Source organism: Vanellus vanellus, assembly GCF_965231255.1.
Source record: "Vanellus vanellus genome assembly, chromosome: 2".
In the NCBI taxonomy this organism is placed as follows: Eukaryota; Metazoa; Chordata; class Aves; order Charadriiformes; family Charadriidae; genus Vanellus; species Vanellus vanellus.
Genome location: NC_138906.1, coordinates 68,512,440 through 68,532,921, shown reverse-complemented (window position 1 = coordinate 68,532,921; position 20,482 = coordinate 68,512,440).

The window sequence follows — 20,482 nt, the reverse complement described above, 5'->3', positions numbered from 1 at the left end:
CAAGAAAGCATCGTTCTCACTAACTCATTGTTAGCAGTTTTATGCTCAGGAGAGCAGAAAACATTTTCCGCCACTCTTTCTGTAGACCAGAAATCACTTCTGGGTGCAATGCTAAGACTGTCCTAAGAGCATTCTCAAATCTGAATCTGCCTTGATGACAAGAAGATCCTTCTGGTTATTTATGTGGTCAAGTACTTGCAGCTAAGTAAACTTTTCTGGCTGAAATGTATTCATTAAGAGATAACGATTTGAGTAAACTGAGACACTTTGCAAACTCCTGTGAATTTCAGCAAAACGTTATGGCTGCGTAAAAATGAATTAAAATAATTATTGAAATAGCCAGAATATTTTCGACATTTTCTAAACCTAGTGTTTTGATTTGTAGATCCACAATTATTTGCTGCAATCTCAGTTATAGAACATTGTTAAAACCTCAGAAAGGAAATGTTTCCTTTTCAGTTAAACTGAACTCTGCATTTAGCCCCACACTATTTCTGTTTTCTGAAACTCCAGCTGAACCAAAAAACCCTGTTGTTTCCTACTGAGCACTGAAAAGTACCTTACCCAGGGGCTACCAGCAATTAGCGGCTTCGGGGTGAAAAAAATAAAACCAAAAAACTCCCGAGCAAGTAATGTGATACTAGCAATACCACACTGTGCTCCCTCTGGTTGGTATGGCACAGCCAAGAATAACGTTAGGAGGTGCCACAGACAGCATGCTGCCTGAAAGCCATGTGCCAGGGACAATGGTCTAAACCAGAAACTGGTCTGTGGACTTGTAGTGTTTCCTAAGCCGCTTCGAAGAGGTTTGTAAAACCCAAATAAGAAAGCAAGCCCCATGTCAGTTGGCTTAAGTTACTTAGATGGGATCTGCACCTCTATATTTAGGGGGCTGTAAATCAAAAGTAGTTGGAGATTGCTGGCCTGAGCTATCTATTATGTTTAGATAGATGCCAATCACTTTGAAATGTAAGCCAAGAAAGTTCAGCCTCATTTCATGTTGGAAAGTGTTTCTTGTGGAAAGAAAATATTTTATGTGAGTGAAACAAAGCCCACTACACCGAACAATGCCAGAGTTTCTTTACATATTGATTTCGTTCCTCCAGCAACTGAACACTTTATTTCCTCTATCATAAACATTACTCAGTGATGTTATAATTCATTTCAATATTGTACTGGATAAAGCTGATCCTTTTTTCAAGTCACTTTGGTTTTATTTTCCTATGTAGAGAGGTATTAACAACTTCGTTAGAGAAACAACACAACAAGATTTCATGTATCGGTCATATTTCTGTGTGCACATTGAAAGTACACCACAGTGACCAAACCACCATGCTTTATGGCAGCGCATCACAGAACTATTTTCCTACATGTGAGGCATCTGAATCAGACTCCGTATTCTGGCCTGGAGGAAAGCTTTCAGCATGACCCAAGCAGGAGACCTGACAGCAGCTACAGACAACTTGAGAGGAAGCAAAATCCTCTGATGCATATTAGTATGTTGTGTGACCAGAGATGAAGGGGCCTGTTTGAGTCCAGGAAGAAAAGAGAAAAGAAAAGAAACTGAGGCATATTTACTTAACCTTCAGAAAGGCTGATCTTGTACTAGTATGAGGACTGGTAAAGGTAGCAGCTCCTGTTATTCATATCCAATTCACTAGATTGTGTGTGTATGTGTTCAAAACAAAAAAAGGCAGTGATTACTGTTTTAAGGATGTAAAAAACATCCTGACAGCAATGAGTAGGCATGACTAAGTAGGTCAAACTTTCTCCTGCTGTCTGCAGGCAGTGGCAATTCCTTGGGGGTCAGTGGAGAAGGAGAGACTCTTTCTGTGTCAATACTCACAAAGTCATTTCTGAATTACACTTCAGTTACACATACAGTGCATTTTAGAAGAAACAGTGGCTACTCCACAACAAACAAGATGACACTTTAAAAATGTTGTCTGACATGAGTCTTTCTTTTAAGAGCAAGTTCGTATTTCTGCTAATGGCTGGGAGAAATTCCCACCCATGTCACTAAGTATTATCATATCAGCTCCACCTTCCAGACTCTTAGCCATCTTGTTACTTCTGGCAGTGATGTACGCTACTGCAACCTACAGACCTGCTCCAAACCCAGTGTAAAAATCATGTAAGAAGTACCCCTGGTTTTTAGAGAAATGTTTTAATTGGCTGCAGTCAAAAGAATCACAGTCTTTCTCTTTCCTAATCTAATCACAATATGAATTATTCTCCACCTTACCAGTGATCGGGTTAAGCAAGTCAATGAGAGAGGTGTCCCCAGGGCTTTGTGTTCATTTTGAGCACAGAGGCCAGTGTGTGGCTGCCTTGGGGATGCTCTTTCCCCCATCACCCCTCAGCAATCCTGTGCGGAGGGGCTCACATCCTGCAGGCAGCTCCTCCCCTCATAGTCTGGAGAAGAACATCTTCTACTGTTCCCCAGGTAGTTCAGATCAATATTTTGTCACTTCATTCTTCTGCTGCTGCTTTAGCCTGCAGTGAATTGAGTTTTCCGTGTTTGCTGTGCTCTTTTTCCTCTCTTTTTTCTTTTCTTCTTTTTTTTTTTTTTAAAGTAGGATTTGTGGTTCATTCCTTCACCTTTTTTGCACAAGGTTTTTCTTGCTGACACAGCAGCCATTAGCTACAGTTTAGCTCTCCTAACTCCATATATCACTTCATTACAAGAGACTTCTTAGAAATCGACCTTAGCACTCTGAATAAAAACACAACCTGGCCTTTGATTTCTGGAAAGTGTTGGGCTATGGGGTGTCAGAGGATCACAGCAATGAGCTGCTGCGTGATCTGCAGCTGGCCTTTGCTGGGTGCCTTAAGCAATATTAGCTCTGTTTTCTGATTCCCCGCTTGGACCCACGTTGAGTACTGCATTTCTCAGGCGCTGGAACATGTTGCTGGAGTGTAAACACTGTAATATCAAAATCAGCTGCTCCTCCATCTGTAACTAGCATTTAAACATCCCATTCTCGATGTGCGGGAGGAAGAAATATTAACAGATTTGGGGGGCATCGTTAGCAGTGCGCTGCTAATGAGAACCTCTTGCCTATTTCAGCTAGAGGCAGGAGAGCACTGCTCCAGCGAAAGCTCCCTTCCCACAGTGACGGCATTTGCAGGTGTCAGCCCGCAAAGTTATAATTTCAGGTCAGGTCTTGTTTTAATTAGGACACACTGTGCTGAGAATTGATACTCAGCAAAAAAAATGTAAACCAAAGCCACTCTGGCTTCTAGAAAGTACGTAGTCACCACTGCTCGGCATTGACCTCAGCTGTTAGTGGACATGTGTGAACCTTTCCTGGAGCTACCGCCTAAGGTTTGTGTGCAGAGGGACAGTGGTTTCATGGGCAGAGTCAAACAGTGACCCAGGTGGTTCCCAACCCTAACAGGTTGCTTTCAGAAATCAAGGTAGTCATTAACCCCTTGCTCCTCAGTGCCTTCTCTGCACGCAGGGTGTATCGGTCCCTTCCTATCCTTACTTTAAGAGGAGAGTTATAATTATTCAAAGTGGTGAAGCATCAGACGTTATGCTAAGGAAAGCGATAAAATTAGGTAGACAGATCACATCTAGATGTCAGCTTCCTATCAGAAAACAGATTATGAGGAACTGAAAATGCCACTCAGGACAAAATGCTGTCCATTTTGACAGAAAAGAACTTTGAAAAAAAAAATATGTTATAGAAAATATTTTAAACTTCATTTTTGTTTTATATGTGTATGGGAAGAAGAGAGAGAGGTTTTTCTTTCTCTGTTTGAAAAAAAAGATCACATTGAAATATTATGAGAAGCTTTTACAGTATTTCCCAAATCAAACGTTTTAATCCTTTAATTTGGGCAAATTTTACAAAACAGTAGAATATCCTGCAAGATGTTTTCTGTGTTGTAAAGCTCTCTTTTTGTTTGTTTGTTTGTTTACCAGTGTTTTCCTATTTAATAAAACTGAAGAAGTTCTACTGAATCTTAAATGAAACAAATAAAATTTTTACTTGAAAACTTGGGGAAAAAACTTGAAAACTTGAAAGAACCATTCATTCATGCCTATGCAAACCTTCACTCCATCCATACTAACAAGCAAGAGGAGGCAAATATAGAAACACATGCTCTAAGCTGACTGAAACCGAGAGAACGAGCGGTTTCTGTGAGGAGAAGACTGCTCATATGAGGGATTTCTGTAGTACAAAGGCCTATGACTACTAGGTTGAACAGCAAGCATCTGAGCTGCTTATTTGAACAGCAGTAAGGTAAATACGAAAGCAATAAGATAAAATACTGTTAGTTTTCCCCTGCTTTCCCCCCTCTCTTATTGAACTGCACTTTTCGTTTTCTATTAAGGTCAACTGGGCAGGCTCTTTTGAAACTCCTATACGTTGAAATGTAAATAAAAAAAAACAAGCAGGAGGGAGATGAAAAGAAACGACTGGTCCTAATGAGTGTAAGTTTATACTCTGTACTACGGAGCTGACAGGAACGTCCCACAGGCAGGGTCAAATACTGAGGGGGTGTTTGCAGCTCCACAGACATCAGCCAAGGACTCAGCCCTGGATGTTTAGCTTGGTTTCTAGCATGGCAGCAAGCGTCGGCGCCCTGCCTTTCGGCGCCTCTTTGGCAGCTGCTGAGCAGAGACCTGCTTCTGCGCAGAGGTGACTCCAATGCTTTCCCTCCTCCGCCCCTCCCGTGATGCAACACCCGAAAGGCTCAAGTGGAGAAGGTGCGTGTGGCTGCCCCCTTCCTCCATCACGCAGCAAGGGGGGAAGGGGGAGAAAGGAGGGGAAAAACCATTCAGCCCCATGCGTTTCTCTTTCTCCCAGCAGCTGACGGGGAGCTGCCGCCAGCCTTCCCATTAGAAGTTTATAGAAAAGGTGAGCTCATCTCATTTGATTAGGACTGTCACCATCAGACAGTGTTTGCAATTAGTCCACGCCAACCTTATTCAGGCTTTGGATGCCTTTCAGCGGCGAAAAAGGGAACACTTGAGCTCCATTGAATTGGAGCGTGGCATCTGCTGCACGCTGGGGGGAGAGGTTGGGGGTCAGCGCTTGATTTTGATAAAGCGTGCCAGATTAATTGTCTTCGGTAATCCTGTTTGTCATGGTAGATGTGCAGAGAAGTCTTTGTGGCACAGCCTGACATATGGGCTAGCCGGCTGCTTGCCTATTCAGTCCCTCCCAGCACATGCTCTTCACAGTTGGCCTAGTTCCCAGCGCCTTGTTTTCCCGGGGAGCCAGCCTCCTGCGCCTATTCAGCTGGCCCCCCGCTCCACAAACAGGCTCCCTAATCTTCAGGCCTGTCTGGGCTATTCAAAGCGATTGCATTATTCAAAGAGATCAAGAAGGAGAGCAGGGCGGGCGGGGGAAACGCGAGAGGGGGAAAGAGAGCGGTGCAATTTGGAAAAAAGAAATAAGCAGCCACGTACTTCAGGCAGAGCTCTTCAGGAGGCTGATTATAGCCCCTCTCCAAATCTGAATCTATCACGAAATTATACCCTGCCTCTTTTGTAAAATAAATGCTAATAAGAGGTAATTTGGACCCTGCTGATTATTAACTTCAATGGAGACGCTCTTTTTCCCCTGTGTTTTTGTTATGAATTCTTGGATTTGTCGCCCTGCTAGAATTCACGCTCAACAGTAAAAGAAGAAACAAGAGCGTTAAGGAGCCTCTTTAAGTGCTGCAGGAGCAGGACAAATGTGGCATGACAGAGGATTGGCGAGCATCTAGCTGGAATTACCGGTGGACCGAGAGTGGCGTCAGTGTTCTGAGCGCAGGCTGGAGGGTGACCCAGCACACCCATGCTCCCACCGCTGAAACGCAGACCCTGTCCTGCAGCTGGCACAGCCGCCTCGCGGCAGCCTGCTTCCCCGGGGAGGGGGAGAGCGTGAAGGAGATGGGTCTAAGCTGATGGGAAAAGGAAACAGAAAGAAGTAGCGAGAATGGTCCTTTCCTGGGTTTCTTAAGAGCCATTTGATTACGCGTTTAACTACATGTCCATAAACATTACTTTACAAGAGCTCTTAGGATACAAAGTCTTCATGCGTGAAATGGGAACAGCTTTGAAGAAATGTTGGTAATTCAGTATGTCAGCCAAGACCTCAACTTCTATGGGCCATAACCTGAGCTATTTCAAACCCTGTGCTGACTTGGCTACAGCCACGTTTTCAGCCACAGAAGAACTATCTAGGTGTATGTGTACCAAGTCCCTAGCAAAAATAATAATAATAAAATAATAATTAAAAAAAGGGGCACACAATTGCCCTCACTTCATCTTGCCTTTTTACTGTTCGGAGGAGCAGCAGAAACAAACAGGTGCTGCTGAAAGATATGTCCTGTAAGAACATGCAGAGAGCATACTGTGCCCCATTCATAAATTTCCCTGAACCAGACTACATGTACACCAGTTATTCCCTGTATCAAAAATGTGGTGGCACGAAGCCTGATTCACGTGTGCTGTATGGTCATCTGACACATCTTTACAGTCAACTGATTGTGTTCACATTTCAGCCCATTTTTGAAGGACTATCCAAACCTCCTCCTACTGCAGGCAGGAACCGGAGGATTAAAATTTGGAATAACATTCTGTAAAGAAACCATATCCTATAGCAGCCTAACTGTATGTCAAAAAAACAGGCATAGCTCACAAGGTGACATCACACTTACAGGCTTAGCACTGAAGAGTAACAAGGAGAATCTCAGACAGGTTCAGATCTTCCTTTGATATTTGTTTTTTTAAGCCATCTTACTCCAACTTTACCTCTTTATGCCACTAGCTGAAGGGCAGAGCTCAAAGGGTTGTAGTTAATGAGGCTACATCTGGCTGGTGACCAGTCACCAGTGGTGTTCATCAGGGTTCAATTCTAGGGCCAGTTCTGTTCAATATATTTATTAACAATCTGGATGCAGCAGTTGAATGCACTATTATCAAGTTTGCTGATGACACCAAACTGGGAGGTGCTGTCGACTCTCTTGAGAGACAGGAGGCCTTGCAGAGGGATTTAGATAATTTGGAGCACTGGGCTATGATTAACGGGATGAAATTTAACAAGTTGAAATGCTGGCTTCTGCACCTAGGATGAAGTAGTGCTGGGCACAAGTATAAATTGGGAGAGGAGTGGCAGGAGAGCAGCCCTACAGAAAGGGATCTGAGGGTGCTGGTTGTCAAGCAGGCTCAGCAGGAGTCAGCAGTGTGCCCTGGCAGCCAAGAGAGCAAACTGCATCCTGGAGTGCATCAAACACAGCATAACCATCTGGTCAAAAGAGGTCGTTATCCCACTGTATTTACTGTTGATGCAGCCTCACCTTGAGTACTGTGTGCAGTTCTGGGCCACTTTAAGAAGGATGTGAAGGTCCTTGAATGTGTCCAGAGGAGGGCAGCAAAGCTGGTGAAAGGGCTGGAGGGCATGTCCTATGAGGAACTGCTAAGGACTTTGGGCTTGTCTAGTTTGGAGAGAAAGAGGCTGAGGGGTGACCTCATTGCTCTTTACAGCTTCCCGGGGAGAGGAAGTGGAGAGGGAGGTGCTGATCTCTTCTCCCTGGGATCCAGTGATAGGACGTGTGGGAATGGTTCAAAGCTGCAACAGGGGAGGTTTAGACGGGACATTAGGGAGCATTTCTTTACCAAGAGGCTGGTCAAACACTGGTACGAGCTTCCTAGAGAGGTGGTGGATGCCCTGTGCCGATCAGTGTTGAAGAAGCATTTGGACAATGCCCTTATCAACTTGCTTTAACCTTTGGTCAGCCCTAAATTGGTCTGGCAATTGGACTAGACAATCACTGTAGGTACCTTCCACCTGAAACAGTCTATTCATAATGTCTTCAGGATCATCTTTGATCCTTATCCATAAGTTTCTGGGTAAAAATCTGCCACATCAGTCCCTGGCTTCTCCTGAGTCCCAGCAGTTCCTCTCAACAAGCCATCTGCTGTCATCTGCAAAGGCTCAGCACCACCCAGTTTAAATTCAGGTTAACATTAAGGAGGTCGGCGTGTTTCCCCCACCTTCATCATGCCTAACACAATGAAGTAACCTGTGCTTATGCCAGTTGTCAAAGTACTGTTTTACTATTGTTTTCATATCTGCCCCAGAGATCAAATTTCATACTGTGTTTTAAATATAGTATCCATGCGCTTTTTAAGAGGTAAAATTGCCTGGTTTGGAAATTAATGAGGAGGAAGGCTACTCCCAAGTCAAACCCTGATAAAATGCCGTCTCTCTAACAAAGGCATTGTGTATGTATGTTTGACTATTGCCTCTGCTATTTCTGCTGCTGCTGCTCTCGCTGAGTTTCATTTCCCCTACTCCCCCACATAATGAAATATATATTGTATTGTAAGTACAATGGAAGAAATGTAGCTTTCTTAGGTGTCCTCCTCCAGGTTGGTGCGCAGCCTGAAAGAGTTGCAAAACAGAATTACCATCTTCTGTTCAGGCAGGGGGTTTCCTACCATTTCTGCTAGATGACTGAGTTCTCAGACTAATCAAAAAGTTAATTCCTGAGGCTACTGTTCTTCCAGTAGGGACCAGAATAGACAAGCGCTCTAACACAGCAAACTGGAATTTCCACGGGGCTGGCAAGCCAGGAGCAGGTATCTGTTATGATTACATGAAGCCTTTGAGGCCATTAGGCTGTTTGTTGTTGGCTGTGGGCTGAAGGAGAACTGTGGCACACTCAAGTCAGCAATCTCGTTTTTAAACAGAGCTTTGTCTTTGCAGGGGAAGAATGGCTGAGTTTATTTTTGCAACAATGTTGGTATGTCTCTTACAGACATACAAATCTTCATCTTTGAAGAGTGCCATTTTTATGGTGAAAGAAAAAATGATGGTTTTATAAATACGTATTTGATTTATAAAGATGTCTGCACTGATACAATTTTTTTTTTCCAAAAGCAAAGCCAAAGAATTTCTATTTGTTGAAGCCAGGTCTAATGGCAGGAGGATAAACTTCATAGATTCTAATATTCACCTCAAGTATTTTCTAATTGCCTAAGAAGCTGAGAGTTCCACCTATCCTTAGAAAAATATCCTGGTCTAAGATATACATAAAGACAAAGTGGGAACATGAAAAAGTTCTTTCAGAACTCCCAAATAGCTGAGAAATGAGCAGAGACTCAAAATTTAGTCTTAATACTTCACACTAACAAGTCAATTCAGGAGGTAAAGTTTTACGTGACTGTCATGTCACTTCTCCATAAAGTTTGAGAAGAATCAGAAAAACTTATTTAGCAATAAATAATCCAAACTGAATTGCTTACATTCAGTGAACTGCTTCAAGGAATTTTAGCTATTCAGATTATCCCAGTTGAGATTTAAAGAGAAGCAAATAATTTAAGGAATACCTTAAGACCATCTTAAGAAAGAAGGAAGCTTCTTTCCTGCAGTGTCTCTGTAAGTTGGCCTCGGGCAGGCGCCAGCACTGAACAGGAGTTTCCAATATCAGCTATGCCTGGTTCACTTACATCTCTCCTTTCCCTTTGGTTCAACTTGCTGTTGACTAAGATTTCTGAGGAAGGAAACACCTTCCTGCTTTAGGGATAGTTTGAAGGATTTCAGTATTTGTTAGGAACTTAATGTATAGGGAGAGACCTTTCAAAGATTAAAATTAAGTAAAAATTGGAATATTTCAGATGAATTTAGTAAATTCCTTTAACATATTTTGAATAATGCTTGTCATGTATTTTGATGGAAACCAAGGGCAGATCTTGAGTTAGTGTGTGGCCTAGAAGAGCCCATATAGAAAATTGCAGAGAAGAAAGAAGATGAATGTATTGGTGCCCTCTAACTTGCAAGTTAAAGCCAAACCTGCAACATGGCATGAAGATGCTGTATCGAGTTGTCTTTCACTGGCATTGAGCAGATCTTGGAAGGAGATTATTCGTTTGGAGGAGATCACCTCTGGAAACAAAATTGTTCTCAGTGGATAAGTAAGTCACAAACACTGTATTCATGTCCCTAACATCTTCTGATAATACTGTGCTCCTTCTGGTATGTTACCTCTTGCAAAGTTAGTTTCTCATTTCTGCGGGGAATCAGCTACATTCTTGCTCCCTCCTGGGTTCTCAAGCATACTAGTTACTAAAACCATAAAAAAAATATATAGTTCAACAGAACTGGGTAACACATGCATGTATTTATGCTGTATGATGCAGTCACAGCTATAGTAAATGAAAAACTGTAAGATATATGCAGTGACAGGTCACTGACAAAACCAGAGCATTATATTACTAAAGGTACAGATATTGTTTTCCAATTTTCTCAGTAAATGTCCTTCAATTAACCCAAAGTTAAAAATAGGATTTGAAATTAATGAGGTTGTTACATATTGCATTGCATTTTTTACTTTTTGAAGTTAATACTTAAATATTGCACTGGAGAAAAAACAAGATAATATTCCAGCCTTATGACAACTACAAGTTGCCTCTCATCAGTGAATGCGTGAACTAGCCATTTGTATCCTAAAGTCCCCAACGAAGACACCTCCTCTATTAAGAATAGATTATACCTTTTATATCTTCATGAAGGAATCATAAGGATATACATTAGTTATATATATTGTATATAATTTCACAAGAAGGAATAAATGCGGCCCAGTTACTGTGAATCTCTACCCCTTTGCATACCCAAGATATGTGCTACTATCCTGATTTAGAAGCACTCGCTGCCACATTCCTGCTTTGAAGACTAAGTATATTTCTGTCTCTTAATTGTCCCACACTCTTAAGGTCTTGCATTGAGTTGGATAATGAAATGGAGAAAGCTAAAGGAGGACAATCAGGAGAACAAGAGAAGTTTGTGCTAAACAGGGAACGTCCTTTCGCTTGTACCTCTCCCAAGATTATTGAGTTACAGAGGAGCAAATTAATCTCATCACACTGTTTTACATTTTTGTTAATGCCTTCCTTTTTAAGGTCAAAAGGTCCCAGTTTTCTCAGTGAATTTATCAGGAACAAGACCAAGCCCAGGACTGTAAGGACACGGACCTTTGACAAGTAACAGAGTTGCTCTGGCTGAGCCTCCCACCTTCTGCTCTACTCCCTGTGACTGGCAGCGGCCCCTGATAAATAACTTCAGAGAAAGCCACATCATTAGAGTACTTGAAATAAAGACATCAGCAAGCTTTACAGAATACACAGGATAACATAAAGGCCAAAAAAATGATGACACACACACACACACAGTAAATGTCAGCCTAATGTTCCATCATGTCTTTCTTTTAATAACACTGGGACAGAAGTGGGTGTTTCAGATTGGAATTCACCTCATTTAAGTTCAATAAGCTAAAAGTCAAGCACCTGGCTTCATCTCAGTTTTAGGGCATACAGAATACCCCAAAGGAGCAACCATCTTCTCCAGAGGGCAACGTGTCCTATTCCAAGATGCCTGATCTCAGGATTAACATCTGGAATAACAATTTCTCCATTAGATACAGGGGGAGGCAAAGTGAGTGGTGTAGTTCAGATGACTAAATTTCAGATCAATAAAGACCTCCTTTAGCAGTACCAGTGGAAATTTTTTCAGACAAAAGCCTTTAGGATTTTATCCAACTGTTGGTATTACATACGTCTGTAATGCTGTGGGAGCATAATGGTCTTCGTACTTTATAGAACTGAATGTTATTCTGCCCAATAAGGACTTAATATATTTATGGATGATACAGCTTTTGTCATTGATGCTTTAAAATAAAGCATCAAAGTAAATTTCCATGCGCCTTTGTTATTTGCTAGAAAATAAAATTATTCTCCACAGAAATGGCTTAACATTTTTAGAATGCTCTGGTTTATTAAGACAATTTTCACCATTGAAACAAGTATTTCAGATAAACTGACCAGCCATTGTAGATGCTGTCCAAGGGAAAGAAGTGAGAACAGAGTGGCCCCACAAATCAGAAAGTAAACCTAAGTCTGGGTATGAGAGGACTACTGAATCTGCATCACCATAAAGTCCAAAGTGCCATTGGTGTGACTGAATCAGGAGACATGCAATCAAATATGTTTTTCCTGATACCCACCCTAGTTTTGGAGTAGGCAATACAGTCCTCACTGAGTCAGAAGAGACAGTTCTTCATTTATTGCCAAATTACGCTGACGCAAGAAACACGCGGAGTGCGTGTAGATTCTGCCCGAGTGAAGAGAGGATCATACATAGAACAAATCCTACTAGTGACAAAGGAATCTGAAAAGATGAATATATCACACTTTTCTGGGCAGGGTGTCTTTTAGCCCCTAATCCTTTTCTTTGTGGTTTCTCTATTTCCCCTTCCCCCAGTCCCTCCAAAGCTTCCAACCACTGTTATCGTTTCCCATGTTTGCAAATGGATAAGCAAAGGGCCCTGCTTCTCAGAAATCCCCTGCAATCAGCTGGCTCTCTCCATCTCCCCATGCCGCCGCCGCTCCCCCCCCCCCCCCCCCCCCGCCCCGCGGCCCACTCCTCTCCCCCTCCACTGTGCACAATGTCCTGGTGACAGGTGGTTGCTAGTTTCTCTAATTCTGGATACAGCTCCAGTCAGACCCAGTGGCCTGTAAAAAAAAAAAAACCTAGAGCTTACGAAGAGAAAAAAGCTCTGGCTCTGAAAGTGCTGAGACAGGCTGGTACGGGGACTCAGTACAAAAAGCATTCAGCACAAAAAGCCAAACCCAAATGAAAAGAGCTGCTGCCAGGATCATCACGAGGTTCTCTGCTGCACAGATGTCTACTGAACTGAGCTGAAACTGATGAGTCTTTTATCGGGGGCCCCCTCCCCTGTAGACACCCTCAGCAAGACTCAGCTGCCTGCCTCAATTATTATTATTCCAAGGGACACAGTATATGTGATAGACATCTGACACTCAGAGAATAAAGCTCAGATGGGACTGACTGGCAGAATTCTTCCTTTTTCTTTTTTTTTTTTCTTTTTTTTTTTTTCGCTAGTCACAGCAAAACGCTGATTAGTAAGTTTACAGGAATCGCAAGGATTTGGATGCGCTATAGTCGCAGTAGGAGCAGTGTTTTAACAAGATAATTGCTTTCAGTATACTCAAGCAGGAGTCAGCTAACAAAGGTGGCCCCGGCCACTCAGTACTTACATGGGTACTCCATGTTTTACTGCCTCGCTTGCAGCATTTTGCCAGTCCAGTTAAATAGCAATGGGATTGTTAACTGTGTGTTAACATGCTCGGTCTGTGATCTATGCACAACATTTTACCCATTTACCTTGTCCTATGCCTGTATGTTTATTACACAGTTTCTTCCTATCATAAAATGAGTTTATAAATTAGAAACCAGTTGTGAGCTTGTGATGGGCTATATCTCAAAAAGAATTCAGCACCTAAAAGCCCTTTGCTCTCCAAAGCTCAGCTAATGTTTATTTTTCAGTAAGACTGAAGAACACGCTTATTTTCATTGTCTTGATATCAAACACAGGACATACATTTTATGTCAGAGCGATTGTCAAACACCTGTTAATTTCTCTGAAAGCAGCAGGCAAGTGAGGGTGATGGAAACTGGGTACTCAGCACCTTATGAGCCTTGGCTATAGACGAGAGAAGCGAGTGAAAGAGAGCTGCCTCTGGTTACTGCAGGTGCTGCAGTTTGCTGAAGAACAACTTTCAAGAAACGTTGAACAGGCAAAACATAAAGATCCCATTGTTTATATGTTAGAATGGAAAGCCTGCGGGGTTTTTACTTTAACCATCTGCCTTCCAACTTTGATATAAAAATTCTGCTCCCTAATAAATGTTTAGCGCATTAGGACACATACCTCACTGGAAAGAAACCAAACCAAACTCCTTATACTTCACAAGGATAAATTAGCAAGTGAAAAGCAAGCCTTTCCAAAACCCCTTTTGTATGACTACAATCGTTTAACTTAGAACTTGGAAAGTTGAAGGTCTAGTCAGTAATCTACTGACTCCATCACAGAATGGTGAATTTAATTTAGGAACTGCTGGCTCCAGCACTGCATGCAGTTATACCAACTTGAAGAAATTTATGTGATAATCTTTTTTTATCAGCATATCTATTCTCTTTTTTGAGCCAAACAGCACATCAACCAGACAAAAGATGTGCTTTACTAGCTAATAGGTTAGCTGGCTATCTTTTTTGGCTGGACTATTCCCCGCTTTATTTTCAGTGGATGATGAGATGTATAAATCAGTGTCTACATGTAGAGGTGGCATGCTGTTTACACAGCAGGCTTATATTATCATAGCAATCATATATGGGTAATAAATAAAACTGTAGCGAGGAACCAAAGATTTGCTCCATTCAAGGAAGCTCTTTTTTCTTAAAGTGTTACCAAGAGCCAGATAGAATATACAGACCTCTCCTGTAAACTCTACCAAAGCATTCAGGCTTGAAAAAGTTAAACCTGCAAATGTAAAGCAGGTATTTGAACTGGCCAGGCTGGAATGTTTAATGTTTACGCATAGCCCTGAGCTGGCTACACACATCTACATTGCCTCTAATAAAGCTGCAGATCCTTGCAAACGCCTGCTGCCTTTGCAGACAGGAACAAGGAAAGACTTCATGACACTTTGTCCACCCAACAAAGGCCACAGGACTTTACCGTTAAGGCAGCGGGGAAACACGGAAGCAGCTGGACAACCAGACCAATGCACCTGGGCCTGCTCTAAAGTGCAAGGTAAGGCCAGTTTTTCACCACTGGCTTACTCCAAAGATTGCCTTTCAAGCTGGGGGTTGGTGATGTTGGTGTGGCCTAAGCTCCCATACACGATGCAAGTGTAGCCGCTTTGTACCGTATCAGCCACTTTTAGCAACTCCACTGTTAGTCTTTTTAGACCAAAACTCCCTAGTTAGTCCTCAAAGAGCTTAATGCAGACAGCAAACTGGGAACCTGGTCTCAAGGATGGCTACTTGCCTCCTGCTTCCAACTCCGCTGCTGAATTCATTCAGTAAAACCTGCAGGATCTCCATCAAGAGAACAAAATTGTCTTTTTGCAGAGTATTTTAAGAACTCTGTAGTAAAAAAAAAAAAAAAAAAAAAAAAAAAGGAGGAAAGAAAGAAAAAGATAAATGTGCTGGAATTTAACATTTAAGCAAACAAAAGAATGCTACTCCATACTTTCACTTCAAATACAAATATCATGAGGTTTTTGTCCCATCTCTTTTTATATTTTTGGCCATTACAACAGAAAGAACTCCAACAAACATGGTGGCTTTCTGATTCAGTGCAGGGGTTTTGTTGTTGTTTAGATTTCTCCTGTGCAAACAATATTTGAAGATGTCGGGCCAAATTTATCCCTGGATTAACTCCACTGACGTCAATGTAATTACACTAGGAATTAATATGGCTCACTGATATCATTTGCTGGATCCTATATCTACTTCCAAAATGCAATTAGAATCCAATTTCCTCAATCTTTTATTTTGGAGATAGGCAGCTTGAGTTTCTTCTCAAAGATACTGTGCTAACAAAAAAAGTAACTATTTCCTGTCATTGGCATTTGCACCAGCAAAACAGAAAGCAAGCTCTGAGCTTTTGGACTGTTTAAATGCCTGCTAGCACTGCAGTGTAAACCCAGACTGGGAGATCTGCAATCTTAGTTTATCACCCTTTATTTTCTTTTTGTAGTTTTTGGTTCGTTCCACAACACAAAATACAACAAACCAATAGATTTTGCTGGGAATTTACTGTGTGAATCTCTACACAACGAATCTGTTGTATAACAATACCTTTACTTGGAGAATATTGACTTTCTGTATGCCATTACAAAAGATTACTGAATCAGACAATATTGAGCAAATGTTTGTTATATTAGGTTTTAACAGTGACTCTATTAATCAATGAACCAGCTCTCTCAACACTTGCACCAGACCCAGGCACAGATTAGCTAAATAACAGCTTTTTTAAAATGGTATCATGTTTCTATTTAAAAGCTTCTGTATCAAACTCAATAATTTTCTTGTACACAAAAAAATTATACGGATCTTATTAAGAAACCTACAAAATAGTACAAAAAAAGAGGATAAGAGCGTTTTAAATTAATTCTCAAGGAGGCCCATAAAGGCGAGCAACAATTTTCCACCAGTTACAGCAATCGCCAGGTCTGAATGTGCTTTCTTGGTGGAACCTAGAATCATGGAATCATACAATCATAGAATGGTTTTGATTGGAAGGGACTTTTAAAGGTCATCTAGTCCAAATCCCCTGCAATAAGCAGGGACATCTTCAACTAGATCAGGTTGCTCAGAGCCCCACCCAACCTGACCTTGAATGTTTCCAGGGATGGGGCATCTACCACCTCTCTGGGCAACCTGTTCCAGTGTTTCACCCTCCTCATAGTGAAAAATTTCTTCTTTATATCTAGTCTAAATCTAACATATTTTAAAACCATTACCCCTTGTCCTGTGGAAAAATGCCCAGCGAAAAAGTTTTTCCCCATATTTCCTGTAGTCCCCCTTTAAGTACTGGAGGACCACTATAAGGTCTGCCTGGAGCCTTCTCTTCTCCAGGTGGAACAACCCTTCGGATCATCTTCGTGGCCCTCCTCTGAACCTGCTCCAACAGGTCCGCGTGCTTCTTGTGCTGAGGATGCCAGAGCTGGACATAGTACTCCAAGTGGGGTCTCACCAGAGCAGAGTAGAGGGGCAGGATCAATTCCCTCGACCTACTGGCACGCTTCTTTTGATGCAGCCCAAGATATGGTTGGCTTTCTGGGCTGTGAGCACACATTTTCAGCTCATGTCCAGCTTTTCATCTACCAGTACTCCCAAGTCCTTCTCAGCAGGGCTGCTCTCAATCCCTTCATCCCCTGCCTGTATTGATACAGGGGTTTGCCCCAACCCGAGTGCAGGACCTTACACTTGACCTTGTTGAACCTCATGAGGCCCACTTCTTGAGCTTGTCCAGGTCCTTCTGGATGGCATCCTGTCTCTCATGTGTGTCAGCCACAAACTTGCTGAGGGTGCACTCGATCCCACTGTCTGTGTCATTCATAAAGATATTAAACAGTACTGGTCCCCGTATAGACCCCTGAGGGACACCTCTTGTCACCAATCTCCATCTGGACATTGAGCTATTGACCGCTACCCTCTAGATACAGCCATCCAACCAATTCCTCATCCAGTGAACAGTCCACCCATCAAATCCAGACCTCTCCAATTTAGAGTGAAGGATCTTGTGGGGAACAGTGTCAAATGCATTACAGAAGTCCAGATAGATGACATCTGTAGCTCTTCCCTTGTCCACTGATATAGTCACTCCATCATAGAAGGCCACTATGTTGGTCAGGCAGGACTTGCCATTGGTGAAGTCATGTTGTCTGTCTCAAATCACCCTCCTGTCCTCCAAGTGCCTTAGCATAGCTTTTAGGAGGACCTATGCTGAACCACAGCAAAATACACATATCATTAATGCTAGGAGAAGCTGGAACTGAGATTTCACTCACCACTTCTTGGCAGCATTTGTATTTCTTCGCCAGGAGTGAAAATATTAAACACGATAAAACCACTCCTCTTCATAAAGGTGTTCTGTATCTCCTTGCCTCTGGGTCTCATGCATAAAAGTGTAGCATTCAAAACTGCTAATATTGCAAATAATAGAAAAAAAAAGTGTAGGACAGAAGGAAAAGGCAGGAAAAGACAGCATGGAGCAGGGGCAAAAACTAGAAGGAAAATGAAATATTAGCAATCATTCCAGAGTTAGAATAATCCCTTAGACATAGCAGACACTGGAATTGCCAGTCTCTGGGAAAATACAGGGACACATTATAGTCACTTGTCTTCTAAAAGACCTTGTTTATTATATCCAAGGCACTAACTTGCTACGTATAGCAGCAAATTTCCTGTGAGTGGAGGGCAGCCGCCCATGAGGCCACCCTGGTCCCTGGTGCTCTGGTTGCACTAACTGGAGAAGGGGTACATCCCCACCAAGAGAGGGGCTGCATCAGATCAGCCACTGGGGTTTGAGCTGAGATCGCAGCAGCTCTGCTAGGCGCAGCTGTGCTGGCTGATTGAAATTCCCTTATGGTATAGATTAAAGAAATGCTGATGTGTATGTTAAGGAGAAATGTTCACCCCTGCTCAGAAAGCCCTTGGCATACCTAGGATTTGTCAGATTTAGCTGTCTTGTGGATTTGCCTTTCAATTTTATTCTCAAGTCTTTTGTATGTGGGGCAAGGCTTCCTGCTCTAAGAAGCCAAAGAGAAGGAATATTCCCCAAATCTTTCTCAGATGTGTCTGCATCCTGGCTCAGTGTTTCTATAGATAAGGGGAAAAGAAAGTAAAGCACATTGGAGCAATCTAAGTGGATGTAATTTTCTTTACACACAATATGTCTATTTTCCAGGCATCAAACCAGATTTTAGATAAATCATCTTCCTTCCCTCCTCCTCCAGGTCCTACTCCAGCTGTAAACACACTTCACATGGGGAAGCATGGATGGCACCAGGCCCAACCAGATCACAAAACAACTTTTATATAAGTTTGGACCTGAGCAGTCTCATGGAGGGAACTCTACTTAATCATCACAGAGACCAGAACTGAAACAAAATTTCCTGGCCCACAGTTTTTGGAGGTTACTCTAGGTCTCTGGCTAAAAGTTAGTCATTAATTTGTTGAACGCGTGGCCAGAGTACCAGGGAGAGCTCTCTGGATAACAACAAGTTTTAGCATGGGGGAGATTTTTCAGCGCTTTCTTTTGTAGCATAAGCTAAAAATGACACTGGAAAAGTAATACAGGATCAGATCCACTTTCTCTGGCAAATAGGCTATTAACCCATGAACAATTCTCTGGCAATCGAGACCTCTACCCCACCACAGTGAGAAGAACAACTTCTATGAGGAGAAAGTTATTACCTTCTCCCTGTTTCTTCCTCCCCTCCCTGTTCTCTTTTTGAGCAGCTTATAAAACAAAGAGGGAGTTTTCTGGAGTCGTCTCCAGCTCCCACAGAGTTTCCATGGACACTTGCTGCCTAAATATCTTTTTGTGAATTAAGGGAGAAAAAGTATCTCCCGATCTAACTCAGGGGGTTCATTCCTTTGAATGAAAGCCCTGTAGAGCCTCGCAGAAAAGGCTGCTGGAGCATACCAAGAAAGTAATAAAACTGATAACTGGTTTACTTGTCCCAAGTAGCAGGAGCAAACTGCTTGATTGGAAGACAGAAAGCTCCATGAATTGACCAGGACAATCTCAAAAATATTAATAAATAAATTATGGTTTGGGTTTGTTTCGGGTTTTTTGGTGTTTGTCTTTTTTTTTTTTTTATACACTGTAGATATGCTATACAAGGCAGATACGTATTTTTTAACAGCACCTCATGTTAAGGCAGATTTTGTACCATTTTGCTGTTATTATACATTACATGAACAGCAATAGGTTGTAGGGACGGCAACCAAATTAAGAGCTGTATAGATACAAAATCAACATAATTCCTGGACTGAGATAGCTCACAGTCTATGCTTCTACACATTTTAGTACTAAATTTGGTCACTGATGTCTCACCGTTTATCGATTATTACTCATTAATAATTTGTAAAACTCTGTTGCTTGGAGGTGTCTAAATCAAGGTAGCTTTTGAACAAGCACATTATAATCTGGCAAATTTTGCCAGCAATTACTCTGCCTTCAAATTAAATGCATGGATATGTTCCACGTTAACTATATTTGACATCTGTTGAGTGCTTTGGCAATACTGGCGATGGGAAGAGAGGCATAAGGTTAAGGGGGCATTGCTTAAGGGCAGCTCTAGTGCATGTTATTTCTTTGATCACGCATTTATGCTTTGAAAGAACATAAAGGAGCCTGTTCTCCACTTGATATACATATCTAAGTGTCATTGATGCTAGAGGACTCAGATTACTAGTTACAGGTTTGCACCACAGTTCTTTTTGTATATTAATTAGCTCGAGCATCGCATAGGGCTACTTTGATAGGGACACTTAAAAAGTATAATCTGTATTACAGCCAAATTCCTGTGTCTCTCCATGGGAGCTCTGCCTTCTATCAACGTTTTGCCTAAGGATGGACTGAAGGACTTTCTCCCCCCATCCCCTACACAGCATCCATCGCCTCCAGTTTGTGTTTAAAAATCAACCCAGACTCTTGGTAACATGAGATGAAAAGCCAGGTGAGGCAGACTAATACGAAGTTTGTATTAAGATTTTGACTCAATCTAGGTTGTTACAATGATAAATGCTCTGAGCCAGGTTCCTGACGAAAACCAGGAGAAAACACCGAGCCGTAAACAGAAAAACAGCACACAAGACTCAGAATTTGCTTTACAGACTTTACCTTATCTGTTAAGTGAGCAGGAAATTATGTTATTAATGCAAAAAGAAAGGCAAGATTTCTTCCCAGAATTATGGGCTGTGGAAGGCTATTCATACAGAGTTGTTGCCTGTGGGACTCCCTGATTGATGCACATTTTCATCCTCCACCACACCCAGGCAGAAATTTTCCTGATGACTTCTCTACTGCGTATATATTTTGGCAGAGAGCTTTTTACTTCTGAAGACTTTTAAGATTGGTAATAAATGCACAAATGTCA